Source organism: Arachis hypogaea, chromosome 14 (genome assembly GCF_003086295.3).
Source record: "Arachis hypogaea cultivar Tifrunner chromosome 14, arahy.Tifrunner.gnm2.J5K5, whole genome shotgun sequence".
NCBI classification, from domain to species: Eukaryota; Viridiplantae; Streptophyta; class Magnoliopsida; order Fabales; family Fabaceae; genus Arachis; species Arachis hypogaea.
The window spans coordinates 17,600,756-17,617,839 of NC_092049.1; the positions used below are offsets into that span (position 1 = coordinate 17,600,756).

The following is a 17,084-nucleotide window of genomic DNA, read 5'->3' on the forward strand; positions in this document are numbered from 1 at the left end:
ATTCTTTCCACTAAAAATTCCTTTCTCTTGTACTCTTTTGTGTTCTTAGTTTTCTTGATAGATATTGAGAGTTGGACTGAATTGATCTTAATTCAAAAAATTGAATAAATTTGAGTACCGACACAATAGTGTTAAAAGTGTGTCTAAAGCTATAACATGTAGCTAGTTTTGCACTATTTTCTTTTTCATTTTAGTAATTAATTGAAGATATAACATATGGGCGTAATTACCGGTTTGCTTGAATAGTTGAAACAGTCTACCTATAGGTTAAATGAGGGATTAGCATTACTATAGTTCCTATTTTTCTATTTTAGTCCGTTTCAATAACTTTATTTTTCTTTTAGTTTTATTATATAAATTTAAAATTATTTGGTTAATTTTTACCATTAATAGTTACTAACATGTCAAATGAGATTCTTATTCTTACGTGTCTCATTTAATCACTTTAACATTTTATTCTCTTGGATAGAGTTCGATTACGTCAAATGTAACTACGTCATAATGTATGCGTAGTTAATGTGATAAGAAAACATAATAAGAACACCTCAAAGGTCCAACCCAATATTTTGAGAGTATCATTTTTTTATACTTTTAAAAAATAAATTAATTAAAATTAAAATTTTTATTAAAATTAATTATAAAATAAATATCATTTTAAAAATATAATATTATCTTAATAAAAAATAATAAAATATAAAAAATAATAAATAAATTTTATTTAAAATATAAAATATTTATTAAATAATAATAATACATAAATAATATAAAAATATATAACAAATTAAATATATTATAAATAAAATTATAAATATAATAATAAAATAATAATATTATAGCATATTGTGCGGTTGAAATTGGATCCATGCAGTTTGCAAAAAACTAGAATTCAATCACATTCAAATTAATAAAGTTTTAATTTATTTTCAGTTGGGTAAAGTACTAAATTGGTCTCTTACGTTTGGGCATAATCCTGTTTTGGTACTTAAAGTTTAAAGTGTCCTATTTGAATCCGAAAAAATTTTATTTAGCTTCAATTTAGTCCCACCGTGAGGTCAAAGTTAAATAATTAACAAAATGTCCTATATGACAGCAGTACAAGAACAAGATCGATAATTTGGAGAACTAGTACAAGCTCCAAAGGCAAAAAATTAACCGTGAATGCATTAATACATTTATTTATCATTCTCCTTAGTTCAATAAAAAAGATTTCAGTTAAATTATAAGAAAAATGATAAATAAATGTATTGATACATTCACGGTTGATTTTGTGCCTCTGGAGCTTATACTTGTTCTCCAAATTATCGATATTATTCTTATACTACTGTCTTGTAAGATATTCCGTTAATTATTTAACTTTGACCTCACGATAGGATTACATTGAAGCTAAATGAAATCTTTTTGGATTCAAATAGGACACTTTAAACTTTAAGGACCAATACAGGATTACGCCTAAACATAGGGGACTAATTTAGTACTTTATCCATTTTCGATTTAGATTGAATTAGACAAACAATTTAATTTGGATCAATATAAATTTAAATACCACTGTATGTGTATATATGAAAGAATCGAATAGACGAGTTACTTTGAATATCTTTTTTTTATTAACAACGGGCCTAAAGCCCAAAAAAAAATAAACTAAAAGACAATAGTTTTTGAAAATAAGATACTGATAGAATCAGTATGAAAAAGAAGAGAGATACAAGAAGATAAATTAAAAAATACATGACAACCAAAAGGTCAGCTGTGACCATAATTAGCCATTCCATCTACACAGGAGTTTGCTTCTCGGAATTGATGTTGTATTCTCCAGTTGATTATTCGGCTGTACCTCTTCCTAATTGCCAAAATAAGGGTTCGAGAAGAATGCAAATTAATATCATCATTAAAAAAAAAAAGTCTTACTGCAACAACTGAGTTCACCTCTACAACCACATGATTATACCCCAGGTTTATAGCAAAGTCCACACCCATTAAAATTCTTCAGAACTTTACCGAAGTACAGAGGTAAAAGCTAATTTTGCACTAAGACCAGCTAAATACCTTCTATCCAAGTCTCTAATAATTTTTCTGCAAGCTACTTTTTCATTATGTAGAACCGAACCATCTGTCTTTAACTTAATAAAAGGAGGTTTTAGGGGTGCTATTTAATCTGCCTCTCAATATAATTGCCAACTACCTTTCTAACTCGACTCACTTCATCATGAACATACTAAAAGTTCTTTGCTAGATAGACAACAAGGAGAGCAACCTTCTCCTCCTCAATGATATCATCAACATCAAATAAATTTATTCTATCAATATCATAAGGAATTCATCATAGTAACAAAAAGAATTAAGGAATCAAGATTGCCCTTGGTAGGGAGATTTAGTAAATAAATTCTCTAACAAATAAGGCAAGAGAAGAGAGTTAAAGAAATTACCTGAAACCAAACTATTATCAATACTTATTCACATGCCGCTCACTACCCTGCAGTTACGGAACACATGAAACAGATTCAGGGGTACACTACAAATAGCACAATTGTCTTCCTCTGCCATATGTTTTCTGGCGCATTCTGCATTGGTTAAAAGGGCTTGGTGTTCTACGAACCAGCAGAAAGACCACAGCTATTGCGGAGCCTCCAACTTCTATATTTTCGAGAATAAGGAAGCATTTGAGTGATTCGCATGCCCCAAAAAGATAGCTCGAAAAAACACCACTCGATACCGGAAACCAAGTCAAACTATCGACTCCTAACTCAAGCTCAGAAGTTTTAATAGAAACAAAAATAGAATATCAATCCTCTTCCAGCATAGTACCAATCCGGTCATAGTTCCAATGAACATTAATAACAAACTCGCAAACTCTCTCTTTCAACATTTCTTCGATAACTTCTGGCTGAGAAAGTCCACAAGTTTATGAATACTTGGAATCTATTCGTCGGTCCATAAATATAAATGCCATTTTAAACCTTTTTTTGTAGTGAATGAATCTCAGTACCAAATTCGATCCTCCATATGAGATTATTCTAAAAATCCTTTCAAACCCTTTGGATGCCTAGCCAAGCACTTAAAGTTGTTTTGATCTTTTTAACAACAGGAAGAGTAGCCTCACCACATCCATATTTACTTCGAAGAACTTTAACTCAAAGATCTCCTCTATTATGGACAAGTTTCTAGACTAATTTCATCAAATTTGAATTATTAAGAACTCACGCAGGTCTAAAGCTGAGATTTCTTTGCGCCTTAGGCAAACAAAGAGTTTTCCATTTAAGAAGATGAGGTTTCTAACCAAATTAGCTCCTCCCAAACAAAATTGTGACATATGCTGTCAATTAGATCACATATACTCAAAGGTAACTTTATGGTTTGCATTACATAAGATGGGATAGTTGATAGAGTCGATTGAGCAAGAGTGACTCTACCTGCCAAAAAAAAAGTTACAAACTTTCTAAGAGTCAAGACGTTTTGACATTTTATTAAAAATAAATTAAAAAAATCTAAAACATTATTAAGAGTACGTTTTTTCTTAAATACTTATTTAAATCTATCATAAATCTCATCCTAAGAACATTACTAAGAGTACGTTTTTTTCCAAATTCATATTTTTCGAAAAAAAGACAAAAAAAACTTTGCAAAATTTATTTTTTATCTCAAATAACGATAAAAAAAATCTAAAACACCTGTTACCACTTACACCTGATCCATATATACCTTAGCAAATTTATTTTTAACGTAGATATCTTTGACAAGAAAACATCTCAGCAGGAACATATATCACATAGTGCAAAAGCCATAAGAGGAGCGTCATATCCAATAATTATCCATTCACTGAATTTCACTTTGCAAAACTCATTATTTTTTTTTTTCATATATGTGTGAATTCTATTATTGTTATGAATATGCGGGATCAAGGTGATTATAAAACTTGATAATACTTAAAATATGTAGTTAAAATTAAGGTGGTTAAGGTGATTATAAAACGCGTGGTAATACTTAAAAAGTATAATTTAAATTAAGGTCGTAAATTTTATTATTTAGTAATATTTTTAATTTGATCACATTTTTTATTTTTTATTTTTTAAATAAATAATAAAAGGTGTGACTTTTTTAAAATATATTTTTTAAGTGTTTAAAATAGCTACTATAATTATAGTTAATGTAAAATGAATAATGTATATAAAAAATAATATATGCATAGAAAAATTAATCATTATGTATTTGTATATAAATATATGTATTGTTTAACTTAATAATCATTAATGTATTTTTTAATCAACTAAATATATCGAAAGATATGTTGAACGACATGGTCAGTGAATATGCAACAAATGACGATTGGAATTTAAGTAAAATTGAAGAGATTTTAGAAGAGGAATGAATCACTGTTTTTTCATCCTCAAGAGCTCTAGAAGCAAACTTAGGGGATAATCAGATAGCGTGGCTTCTTAATCCCGATGGTAAATTTAGCATAAAGTCAGCATGTTCCCTCTATTTAAATCCCTCTGAAGACTCTAAGGCTGATTTATTTTTGAAATTTTGAAAAGTTGAAGCCCCAAAGATTGCGCACCTTTTTTTGGCTAGTTGCTAATGAAGCCCCTTTGACAAATGAGGTTCGAGCCTATCGGCACATGACCCAAGATGATACTTGCCAGGTTTGTCTTTTCTTTTTAGAGTCTTTCTTCCACATCCTTCGCGCTTACAAAGTCGCAAATAATATGTGGAAGAGCAAGGACACTTCATTGAGTTCCAGTACGTTCTTGAACCAACCCCTCTTTCCCTAATTGTTAATGAACTTTTCATCTTAATCTCAGTACTAAGGCATTCATTGGCCTTTGTTGTTTACTTGCACCCTATGCTCTCTTTGGTATCGTCGTAACAAGCATGTTTTTGAGAGAGACAATGCAATGGATGACGGTAAGATCTATGATTTGATGGTGCACTTAGCTAAAGAGTATAACTCAACGCAAGAGGAGATAGCTCGAGTAAGGAAAAGAGTTGGGTGCTTTGCTGAAAAACAAATTCGTTTGATCCTCCCACACCCTCCATTGTCTAAAAAAAATCTGTATTTTAAATTTTAATATAAATTTTATACAAATAGCTCCTTTAGGTGGCGTTTGGTGGAGAGAGAGAGACAGAAAGACTGAGACTGAGAGACAGAGATTAAGAGACAGAGATTGAAATAAATTTTAGTATTCTGTTTGGTGCAAAGTGGGAGACAGAAATTAAAACAAGAATGAAATTCTAATTTAATTTGTACAAACAACCAAACTGGAATTAATTAATTAAAATGAAGGTATTTTAGATATAAAATGTTATTAAAGTTTCAGTCTCCACCTCTAAAAATTTTAGTCTCCTGTGTTCCCATCTTTTGGAGGTACTGAAATTTTGGAGACAGAGACAGAGACAGAAATTTTAGTACCAGTCTCTGAACCACCAAACATGATATTGAGTCTCAGTCTTTCCGTCTTTATCTCAATATCTCAAAACAAACGCTACCTTAATGACTTGTGGAGTTGTGGACACGCAGCATATACTAGACTACAATTAACTTAATTTGCGACAATTAGTAACCCAACAAACTAAGCTAAACTGCATGAGCTGCTTTGCTGTGCAAAACTGCAAATAGACCATCCGGCAACATATGTTGCTGTAAAAATATATCATCAAGTCTCACATCTTTTAAAAATAAAATTTTAAAGAATTTATAAATATAAAATGAGTAAAGTATCATTTTTATTCCTAATGTTTGGAGTAAGTTCTATTTGTATCCTTAATGTTTGAATCGTCCTATTTATATCGTTAACGTTTATAAAAGTGATTTAATGTTATCCTACTATCAATTATACTAACAAATCAGATTATATTTTTCAATTATTCTCATTTGGATGTATTCATTTTCAATTAGGTCTCACTTGGATGTGGTCGATTTTAATATTATATCCACTATTTGTGTTTAGATTCAATTATGTTATTAGAAAAGTGAATTATTTAAATGTTGTAGGAATTAGTTTCAACATTTGATGAGCTATTTTTCGGAGTAGATCATCGATTCTATCCCAAATATTTATATTCTAACTTCAAGAAGAGGTTTTTAAAACTCAAACTAAAGCGCTCATGATGTGTAATTGACGGCAGGATAACATTGAATCACTTTTACAAATGTTAGGGATACAAATAGAACGATTTAAACGTTAGAGACACAAATAGGATTTACCCCAAATGTTGAGGACAAAAACGATACTTTACTCATATAAAATAATTTTCACTTCATGAGTTAATTTTCAAGTTGAGTTATGTATACTCAATCTCAAATTTAATAAAAATTTTCCATTGCCAATAATTTGATTAGTAAAGCTTTTGAACACGTAATGATAATCAAATTAAAGGTTAGTGACTTTGAATTTAAATTTACATTGAATAGGGTTTTTTGTTCTATCCTTTTTCCGGGAGGGAAAAAAAAAACCTTAAGAGCTTAACGAACGTTGATGTTTTAACACCAAGGAAAAGTAGAAAAGACTAAATAATCATCGACAGTTGCTTACTATATTATGGACTTAAAACATAAAAGAGAGCCGCATTTATGTAAGAAGATCAAAATTTATTGTTTTTGATTAATAATTAATTATATTTAAAAGTATAAACTAAAAATATATTGTATTGAATTATTAGACTAAAAAAATTAGATTATAACTAAAATAACTGATTGAAAATAATAAATTCTGTTAACTCTTAAAATTTTTTTCTCTTTATTTAATTTGATCATAGAGTAACCGAATATTTGAGTATGAAAGCCCCTTGTAATGTAAAAAGAAAAACCGATTAAAATTGTATTAACTTAGATTTAATTGAATTTTATTTTTATAAATCGCATGGGTTGGATCAAATTTTTGGATCTATTTCTTAAAATTATATTAATTATGTTTCTTCTAAATCGTACAATGTGATATAATAATATTATTATTATATTAAAAATTTTACTTATAATATGTTTAATTTGTTATATATTTTCATCTTATTTATGTACTATTAGTGAACATTTTATGAATTTAAAATGAGATTGATTTATTTTAATCAATCTATAATTTTATTTCTACCGTTATGTTATTATTAGTTTAATAAAATATTATTAAGACTGGTTATATAATTATTAGTTATTTAATATTTGATATTGAAATTTATTATGTATATTTAATTTTTTTATTTATAAAATTATAAATTCAATCCAAATTGCACTGTAAATAAAACTAATGTGTTCAAATTGGATAATAATTTTTTTTATTTAAAATCGATCTAAATTGCATTGTGAACACCCTTTATTACTGGCTAGTTTTGTATGAAGATTGGGCTCTAACTTGCCAATAGCTAAATAATGATGACCAAGAAATTTAATCTTGTTTTATATATATGTATATATATAACTGTTATTCTGATTTTGTATAATAATTTAAATTTTTAAAATAAATAATTTTATAATCAGTACAAAAAAAATGTTAAGTACCATTGAATTTATTAACAAAATAATGAAAATAATTTGTTGGTATAATTTGATGGTATAATCCTCATTAATAATAAGTTACCGTTAGATTTTTCAATTCACCGGTAATTACTATCGGATTCTACGCCGAATTCTTTGCCTGAAAACTATTTGATTACTGGCGAAAAATTTTCACAAGTTATGTTGGAGCGGCACTATTTTGTTTCCTACCTAATTAACGTCGGATTTTTTTTCAGTAAATTTGATGGTAACTATAATTTTTTTATTTTTTTAAACACAACTAGTAGTAAAATTATTTTATTTTTATCTTTTTAAAATTTATCCCAAGTGGCAGTCAAATTCTAAATAATAAAAACCAAATAATGATTTTATTAAATATCAAATGTACGAGTAAAATAAAAAATCAAATAAATAAAATACAATCAAACAGTCTAGAACAAAACTCTAATTAGTACAGATCTTGATAGTCGTCGTCGTTATCCCCTAATGCTACTGAGGCGGCGGACTAGGCGGTGATGTCGGTGCCCTTCCAGCAGTGCCGTTGCCACCAGCAGTACCGCTACCACTAGGACATATCTGCTCTTGGTACACCTCCATCTATTGCTCCATCTGCTGAAGTCGCTCCAGCTCCTGCCTAATCTGTGTGAGATTAGCACCTGATCCGTCAAACTGATAACGCTGTCCTCGGGATCGATAGCGCAGTTGGTGGCAGAGGCAGATGAAACCCTAAATGTGGAGGTGTGGAGGTTGTTGGCAAAAAATGATCCCACTTCATAGATGCAATTTTTGTATGGCTCAGATGCGGTCTCGTGCCAAACCGTGTCAGGATCGACGACTGCATCTGCGGAGCTGCTGCCATCCTCTCCTATAGGCTGGGATTGCTGGGTTGCGGTCTCTAGTCTCTGCGTGTAGGACTCTCTGTGTAACACATGTTATGATTAGGATGACAGTTAATTGAAAACTTTACGTCAAATGATGTTTACTCACATAATGATTCTTAGATTGCTGATCAGTAAATCTCTCCTTGTTCTCCTTCAGAGTGTGAATATACTTGAAGGTTTCCGCCATCGACACATCACGATCCAATGACTTAGACTACACATGTTGAAATAATATGTTAAATCAAGTAATAATAACATTAAATGTCAAAGACAAAATGAAGTTAATAATAAAATAAAACAGGTTACATACTAGCCTGGCCTTTGTCTTCATAAAAGTCGCTGAGCCGCCGGTATACTTCGACGACCTGGACGATTCCCTGTTAGCTTTGTTTGTGAGACGGTAATGCATAAACCCCTCATCAGTCTCCCAATTGACGTATAATGCCTTCTTAATGTCCCGGCGGAGCCAAACAGTGAGGGGGTTGCGCCTCTCACGTACGTCCTCTATCATCTGCTGAAGTTGCCAAGCCATCCGATGGTCGAAGATCTTCCTAATCATGGCATCGTGAGTCTTGTCCCATATAAATTTCTCCTACACAAAAAACATTTACCACTAATTAATCGAAATTAAATACATAATTAATAAAACAGAAGATATAAACTAGATAAGGTTTGAATATGATCGGTCTCTGGTCTCAGCAGGGATCTTCTGGTAGCTCAGTTATGGGTGGTCGTACATCAGCTTGATGACGTTGGTACACTCCTATGTAAATGCGTTGTTATTTAGCGCAAACCTATCAATGCAAAATTTAAGATTGGTAGTTTAAATCAAATTTGAAGTAATTGTGCACGAAATTGTGATCTCAGGCAACGGCGCCACAAACTCTGTACGCACGTCTTAATAAATCGTTTTTCATTCACAACTTCGATACAACTAACCAGCAAGTGCACTGGGTCGTCCAAGTAACAAACCTTACGTGAGTAAGGGTCGATCCCACGGAGATTGTTGGTATGAAGCAAGCTATGGTCACCTTGTAAATCTCAGTCAGGTGGATATCAAAAGGTTATGGAGTTTTCGAAATTAAATAATAAGTAAACATAAAATAAGGATAGAAATACTTATGTAATTCATTGGTTAGAATTTCAGATAAGCGTATAGAGATGCATTCGTTCCTCTGAACCTCTGCTTTCCTGCTGTCTTCATCTAATCAATCTTACTCCTTTCCATGGCTGGCTTTATTTAAGGACATCACCGTTGTCAATGGCTACTTTTAATCCTCTCTGGAAAATGGTCCGATGCGCTGTCACTGCATGGCTAATCGTCTGGAGGCATCACCCTTGTCAATGGCTGCATCCTATCCTCTTGTGAAAATGGTCCAAATGCTCTGTCACAGCACGGCTAATCATCTGAGGTTCTCGATCATACTGGAATAGGATTCACCCTCCTTTTGCGTCTGTCACTACGCCCAGCACTCGCGAGTTTGAAGTTCGTCACAGTCATTCAATCCCAGAGTCCTACTCGGAATACCACAGACAAGGTTTAGACTTTCCGGACTCTCATGAATGCCGCCATCAATCTAGCTTATACCACGAAGATTCTGATTAAGAGATCCAAGAGATACTCATTCAATCTAAGGTAGAACGGAAGTGGTTGTCAGGCACGCATTCATGGGGAATGATGATGATTGTCACGTTCATCACATTCAGGTTGAAGTGCGAATGAATATCTTAGAAGCGGAATAAGTTGAATTGAATAGAAAAACAGTAGTACTTTGCATTAATCTTTGAGGAACAGCAGAGCTCCACACCTTAATCTATGGAGTGCAGAAACTCTACCGTTGAAAAATACATAAGTGAATAGAGGGTAAGCATGGCCGAGTGGCCAGCCTCCCATGGAGGTCTAGAGATCTAAAAATGATCAAAAGATGTCTAATAGAATAGTAAAAAGTCCTATTTATACTAAACTAGTTACTAGGGTTTACAGAAGTAAGTAATTGATGCATAAATCCACTTCCGGAGCCCACTTGGTGTGTGCTTGGGCTGAGCTTGAATGTTACACGTGCAGAGGCTCTTTCTGGAGTTGAACGCCAGGTTGTAACGTATTTTTGGCGTTCAACTCTGGTTTGTGACGTGTTTCTGGCGTTTAACTCCAGACAACAGCGTAGAACTGGCGTTCAACGCCCTTTTACGTCGTCTAAACTCGGTCAAAGTATGGACTATTATACATTGCTGGAAAGCCCTAGATGTCTACTTTCCAACGCAATTAGAAGAGCGCCATTTTAAGTTCTGTAGCTCCAGAAAATCCACTTTGAGTGCAGGGAGGTCAGAATCCAACAGCATCAGCAGTCCTTCTTCAACCTCTGAATCTGATTTTTGCTCAAGTCCCTCAATTTCAGCCAGAAAATACCTGAAATCACAGAAAAACACACAAACTCATAGTAAAGTCCAGAAATGTGAATTTAACATAAAAACTAATGAAAACATCCCTAAAAGTAACTAGATTCTACTAAAAACATACTAAAAACAATGCCAAAAAGCGTATAAATTATCCGCTCATCACAACACCAAACTTAAATTGTTGCTTGTCCCCAAGCAACTGAAAATCAAATAGGATAAAAAAAGAGAATATACTATAAATTCCAAACTATCAATGAAACATAGCTCCAATCAGATGAGCGAGACTTGTAGCTTTTTGCCTCTTGAATAGTTTTGGCATCTCACTTTATCCATTGAGGTTCAGAATGATTGGCATCTATAGGAACTCAGAGTTCAGATAGTGTTATTGATTCTCCTAGTTCAGTATGATGATTCTTGAACACAGCTTCTTTATGAGTCTTGGCCGTGGCCCTAAGCACTTTGTTTTCCAGTATTACCACCGGATACATAAATGCCACAGACACATAACTGGGTGAACCTTTTCAGATTGTGACTCAGCTTTGCTAAAGTCCCCAATTAGAGGTGTCCAGGGTTCTTAAGCACACTCTTCTTTTGCTTTGGACCTTGACTTTAACCGCTCAGTCTCAAGTTTTCACTTGACACCTTCACGCCACAAGCACATGGTTAGGGACAGCTTGGTTTAGCCGCTTAGGCCAGGATTTTATTCCTTTAGGCCCTCCTATCCACTGATGCTCAAAGCCTTGGGATCCTTTTTATTACCCTTGCCTTTTGGTTTTAAGGGCTATTGGCTTTTTGCTCTTGCCTTTTGGTTTTAAGAGCTTTGGCTTTTTCTGCTTGCTTTTTCTCTATTTTTTTTTTTGCTATTTTTTTCTTTTTTTCTGCAAGCTTTGTTCTTTGCTGCTTTTTCTTGCTTCAAGAATCATTTTTATGATTTTTCAGATTATCAAATAACATGTCTCCTTGTCATCATTCTTTCAAGAGCCAACATATTTAACATTCTTAAACAACAACTTCAAAAGACATATGCACTGTTCAAGCATTCATTCAGAAAACAAGAAGCATTGTCACCACATCAATATAATTAAACTAAGTTCAAGGATAAATTCGAAACTCATGTACTTCTTGTTCTTTTGAATTAAAACAGTTTTCATTTAAGAGAGGTGATGGATTCATAGGACATTTATAACTTTAAGACAAAGTTACTAAATACTAATGATTATGTAATGAAGACACAAACATGGATAAGCACTTAACATTAAGAAAACGAAAAACAGAAAATAAGAACAAGGAATGAGTCCACCTTAGTGATGGTGGCGTTTCCTTCTTGAGGAACCAATGATGTCCTTGAGCTCTTCTATGTCTCTTCCTTGTCTTTGTTGCTCCTCCCTCATTGCTTTTTTATCTTCTCTAATTTCATGAAGGATGATGGAGTGCTCTTGATATTCTACCCTTAATTGTCCCATGTTAGAACTTAATTCTCCTAGGGAGGTGTTGATTTGCTCCCAATAGTTTTGTGGAGGAAAATGCATTTGAGGCATCTCCGGGATCTCATGGTGATGAGCTTCATGCGTCTCTTGAGATCCATGAATGGGCTCTCTTGCTTGCTCCATCCTTTTCTTAGTGATGGGCTTCTCTTCCTCAATGGGAATGTCTCCTTCTATGGAAGCTCCAGCTGAGTAACATAGATGGCAAATAAGATGAGGAAAAGCTAGCCTTGCCCCAGGAGAGGGCTTTTCGGCTATTTTGTAGAGTTCAAGGGAGATGACTTTATGAACTTCTACTTCCTCTCCAATCATGATGCTATGGATCATGATGGCTCGATCCACAGTAACTTCAGATCGGTTGCTAGTGGGGATGATGGAGCGTTGGATGAACTCTAACCATCCTCTAGCTACAGGCTTGAGGTCCAGTCTTCTTAGTTGAACCGGCTTGCCTTTGGAGTCAATCTTCCATTGAGCTCCTTCCACACATATGTCCATGAGGACTTGGTCCAACCTTTGATTAAAGTTGATCCTTCTAGTGTAGGGGCGTGCATCTCCTTGCATCATAGGCAAGTTGAACGCCAACCTCACATTTTTCGGACTAAAATCGAAGTATTTCCCCCGAACCATTGTGAGATAATTCTTTGGGTTCGGGTTCTTACTTTGATCATGGTTCCTAGTGATCCATGCATTGGCATAGAACTCTTGAACCATTAGGATGCCGACTTGTTGGATGGGGTTTGTTAGAACTTCCCAACCTCTTGTTTGGATTTCATGTCGGATCTCCGGATACTCATTTCTCTTGAGCTTGAAAGAGACCTCGGGGATCACCTTCTTCTTGGCCACAACATCATAGAAGTGGTCTTGATGAGCTTTAGAGATGAATCTTTCCATCTCCCATGACTCGGAGGTGGAAGCTTTTGTCTTCCCTTTCCCTTTTCTAGAGGATTCTTCGGTCTTGGGTGCCATCAATGGTAATGGAAAAACAAAAAGCTTATGCTTTTACCACACCAAACTTAGAATATTGCTCACCCTCGAGCAAGAGAAGAAAGAATAGATGAAGAAGAAGAAGAAAATAAGGAGGAGAGGGGGGAGAGGTGTATTCGGCCAAGAAGAGAAGAGAGGGTTGTGTTGTGTTTATGAGGTAGGTTTATGGGGAAGAGTGGATGGATGTGAGTGGTGAAGTGGTGATAGGAAAGAGAGATTGAGGTGATTGGTGAAGAGTTTTGGGGAAGAGTGTTTATGGGATTGTGTGAAAGAGGGGTGAGAAGAAGTGAGTGGAGGTAGGTGGGGATCCTGTGGGGTCCACAGATCTTGAGGTGTTCAAGGATTTACACCCTTGCACCAAATTAGGCATGAAAAATGCCCTTGCACACAACTCTGGGTGTTCAGCGCCAGATTGGTGCTTGTTCTGGGCGTTGAACGCCCATTTGTTGCCCATTTCTGGCGTTGAACACCAGAACCATGCTTGTTCTGGGCGTTCAGCGCCAGCTCTTCTCCAGGGTGCAATTCTGGCGTTCAAATGCCTAGATGCTGCCCATTTTGGGCGTTCAGCGCCAGAACCATGCTCTGTTCTGGCGTTGAACGCCAGCCAGATGCTTCTTACTGGCGTTTAAATGCCAGTAAGGTCTTCCTCCAGGGTGTGATTTTTCTTCTACTGTTTTTGATTCCGTTTTCAATTTTTATATTTATTTTGTGACTCCACATGATCATGAACCTAATAAAACATGAAAGAACAAGAAAAATAAAATTAGATAAATAAAAATTGGGTTGCCTCCCAACAAGCGCTTCTTTAATGTCAATAGCTTGACAGTGGGCTCTCATGGAGCCTCACAGATGTTCAGAGCATTGTTGAGACTTCCCAACACCAAACTTAGAGTTTGGTTGTGGCCTCCTAACACCAAACTTAGAGCTTGACTGTGGGGGCTCTGGTTGACTCTGTTTTGAGAGAAGCTTTTTATGCTTCCTCTCCATGTTTACAGAAGGATGACCTCGAGTGTTAAACACAAGGGAGTCCTCATTCAATTGAAGGACTAGTTCACCTCTGTCAACATCAATCACAGCTCTTGCTGTGGCTAGGAAGGGTCTTCCAAGGATGATGGATTCACCCTCATCCTTCCCAGTATCTAAGACTATGAAATCAGTAGGGATGTAAAGGCCTTCAACCTTTACTAACACATCCTCTACTTGTCCATAAGCCTGTTTTCTTGAATTGTCTTCCATATCTAATGAGATTTTAGTAGCTTGCACCCCAAAGATTCTCAGTTTCTCTATTACAGAGAGGGGCATGAGGTTTATCCCTGAACCAAGGTCACACAGAGCCTTTTCAAAGATTATGTTGCCTATGGTACAAGGTTACGAACTTTCCAGGATCCTGTTTCTTCTGAGGCAATGTCAGTTGATCCAGATCACTTAGTTCATTGGTGAACAAGGGAGGTTCATCTTCCCAAGTCTCAATACCAAATAAATTGGCATTCACCTTCATGATTGCACCAAGGTACTTGGCAACTTGCTCTTCAGTAACATCCTCATTTTCTTCAAAAGAGGAATACTCATCAAAGCTCATGAAGGGCATAAGGAGGTTCAATGGAATCTCTATGGTCTCTAGATGAGTCTCAGATTCCTTTGGTTCCTCAAAGGGAAACTCCTTATTGATCACTGGACGTCCCGGGAGGTCTTCCTCACTGGGATTTACGTCCTCCCCTTCCTCTCCAGGTTCGGCCGTGTAGACTATGTCAATGGCCTTGCACTCTCCCTTTGGATTTTCTTCTGTATTGCTTGGGAGAGTACTAGGAGGGATTTCAGTGATCCTTTTACTCAGCTGGCCCACTTGTGCCTCCAAATTTCTAATGGAGGACCTTGTTTCATTCATGAAACTTACAGTGGCCTTAGATAGATCAGAGACTAAGTTTGCTAAATTAGAGGTATTTTGTTCAGAGTTCTCTGTCTGTTGTTGAGTGGATGATAGAAAAGGTTTACTATTGTTAAACCTATTTCTTCCACCATTATTAAAGCCTTGTTGAGGATTTTGTTGATCCTTCCATGAGAGATTTGGGTGATTTCTCCATGAGGGGTTATAGGTGTTTCCATAAGGTTCACCCATGTAATTCACCTCTGCTATTGCAGGGTTTTCAGGATCATAAGCTTCTTCTTCAGAAGATGCCTCTTGAGTACTGTTGGATGCAGCTTGCATTCCATTCAGACTCTGAGAAATCATATTGACTTACTGAGTCAATATTTTATTCTGAGCCAATATGGCATTCAGAGTATCAATTTCAAGAACTCCCTTCTTCATAGGTGTCCCATTGCTCACAGGATTCCTCTCAGAAGTGTACATGAACTGGTTATTAGCAACCATGTCAATGAGTTCTTGAGCTTCTGCAGGCATTTTCTTTAGGTGAATGGATCCACCTGCAGAAGTATCCAATGACATCTTAGCTAATTCAGACAGACCATCATAGAATATATCCAGGATGGTCCATTCTGAAAGCATATCAGAAGGACACTTTTTGGTCAGTCCTTTGTATCTCTCCCAAGCTTCATAGAGGGATTCACCTTCTTTCTGTCTGAAGGTTTGAAGATCCACTCTAAGCTTACTAAGCTTTTGAGGAGGAAAGAACTTGGCTAAGAAAGCCGTAACCAGCTTATCCCAAGAGTTCAGGCTATCCTTAGGTTGAGAGTCCAACCATACTCTAGCTCTGTCTCTTACAGCAAAAGGGAAAAGCATGAGCCTGTAGACTTCAGGATCTACTCCATTAGTCTTAACACGTATCACATATCTGCAAGAATTCAGTTAAGAACTGAAAAGGATCTTCAGATGGAAGTCCATGAAACTTGCAGTTCTGGTGCATCAGAGAAACTAATTGAGGTTTAAGCTCAAAATTGTTTGCTCCAATGGCAGGAATGGAGATGCTCCTTCCATGTAAATTGGAATTAGGTGCAGTAAAGTCACCAAGCATCCTCCTTGCATTATTATTATTTTCGGCTGCCATCTCCTCTTCCTGTTCGAAAATTTCTGAAAGGTGCTTGCTGAATTGTTGTAATTTAGCTTCTCTTAGTTTCCTCTTCAGAGTCCTTTCAGGTTCTGGATCTGCTTCTACAAAAATGTTCTTGTCCTTGCTCCTGCTCATATGAAAAAGAAGGACAGAAAAATAATAATAATAGGGGTCCTTTTTACCACAGTATAGAGGTCCCTGTGTGAGTAGAAGAAAAGAAGAAGAAAAAATTCGAACACAGATGGAAGAGGGGGTTCGAATTTGGGTGAGATGAAGTATTAGTAGATGAATAAATAAATAGAAGGAGATAAGAGAGAGAGAGAATTTTCGAAAATTATTTTTGAAAAAGAGTTAGTGATTTTCGAAAATAGTTTTTGAAAAAGGTTAGTAATTTTTCAAAAATTAAAATAAAAAATTAAAATAATTAGTTAATTAAAAAGAAATTTTGAAAAAGAGGGAAGATATTTTCGAAAATTAGAGAGAGAGAGTTAGTTAGGTAGTTTTGAAAAAGATAAGAAACAAACAAAAAGTTAGTTAGTTAGTTGAAACAAATTTGAAAATCAATTTTGAAAAGATAAGAAGATAAGAAGTTAGAAAGGATATTTTAAAATCAAATTTTGAAAAAGATAAGATAAAGAGATATTTTTGAAAAGATATGATTGAAATTAGTTTTGAAAAAGATTTGATTTTTAAAATCACAATTAATGACTTGATTCACAAGAAATCACAAGATATGATTGTAGAACTCAAAGTTTGAATCTTTCTTAACAAGCAAGTAACAAACTTGAAATTTTTGAATCAAAAATTAATTGATGATGTTATTTTCGAAAATATGATGTAAAATTAAGAA

At 34.8% G+C, this 17,084-nt stretch overlaps 1 non-coding gene across 1 annotated transcript; it reads left to right on the forward strand.

The window, feature by feature from the left end:
* Window positions 1-15,726: 15,726 nt before the first annotated feature.
* On the forward strand, window positions 15,727-15,834 carry LOC112745254 (small nucleolar RNA R71). Its single transcript, XR_003173191.1, has one exon. It is a non-coding gene; the product is annotated as a small nucleolar RNA R71 (small nucleolar RNA).
* Window positions 15,835-17,084: the final 1,250 nt, after the last annotated feature.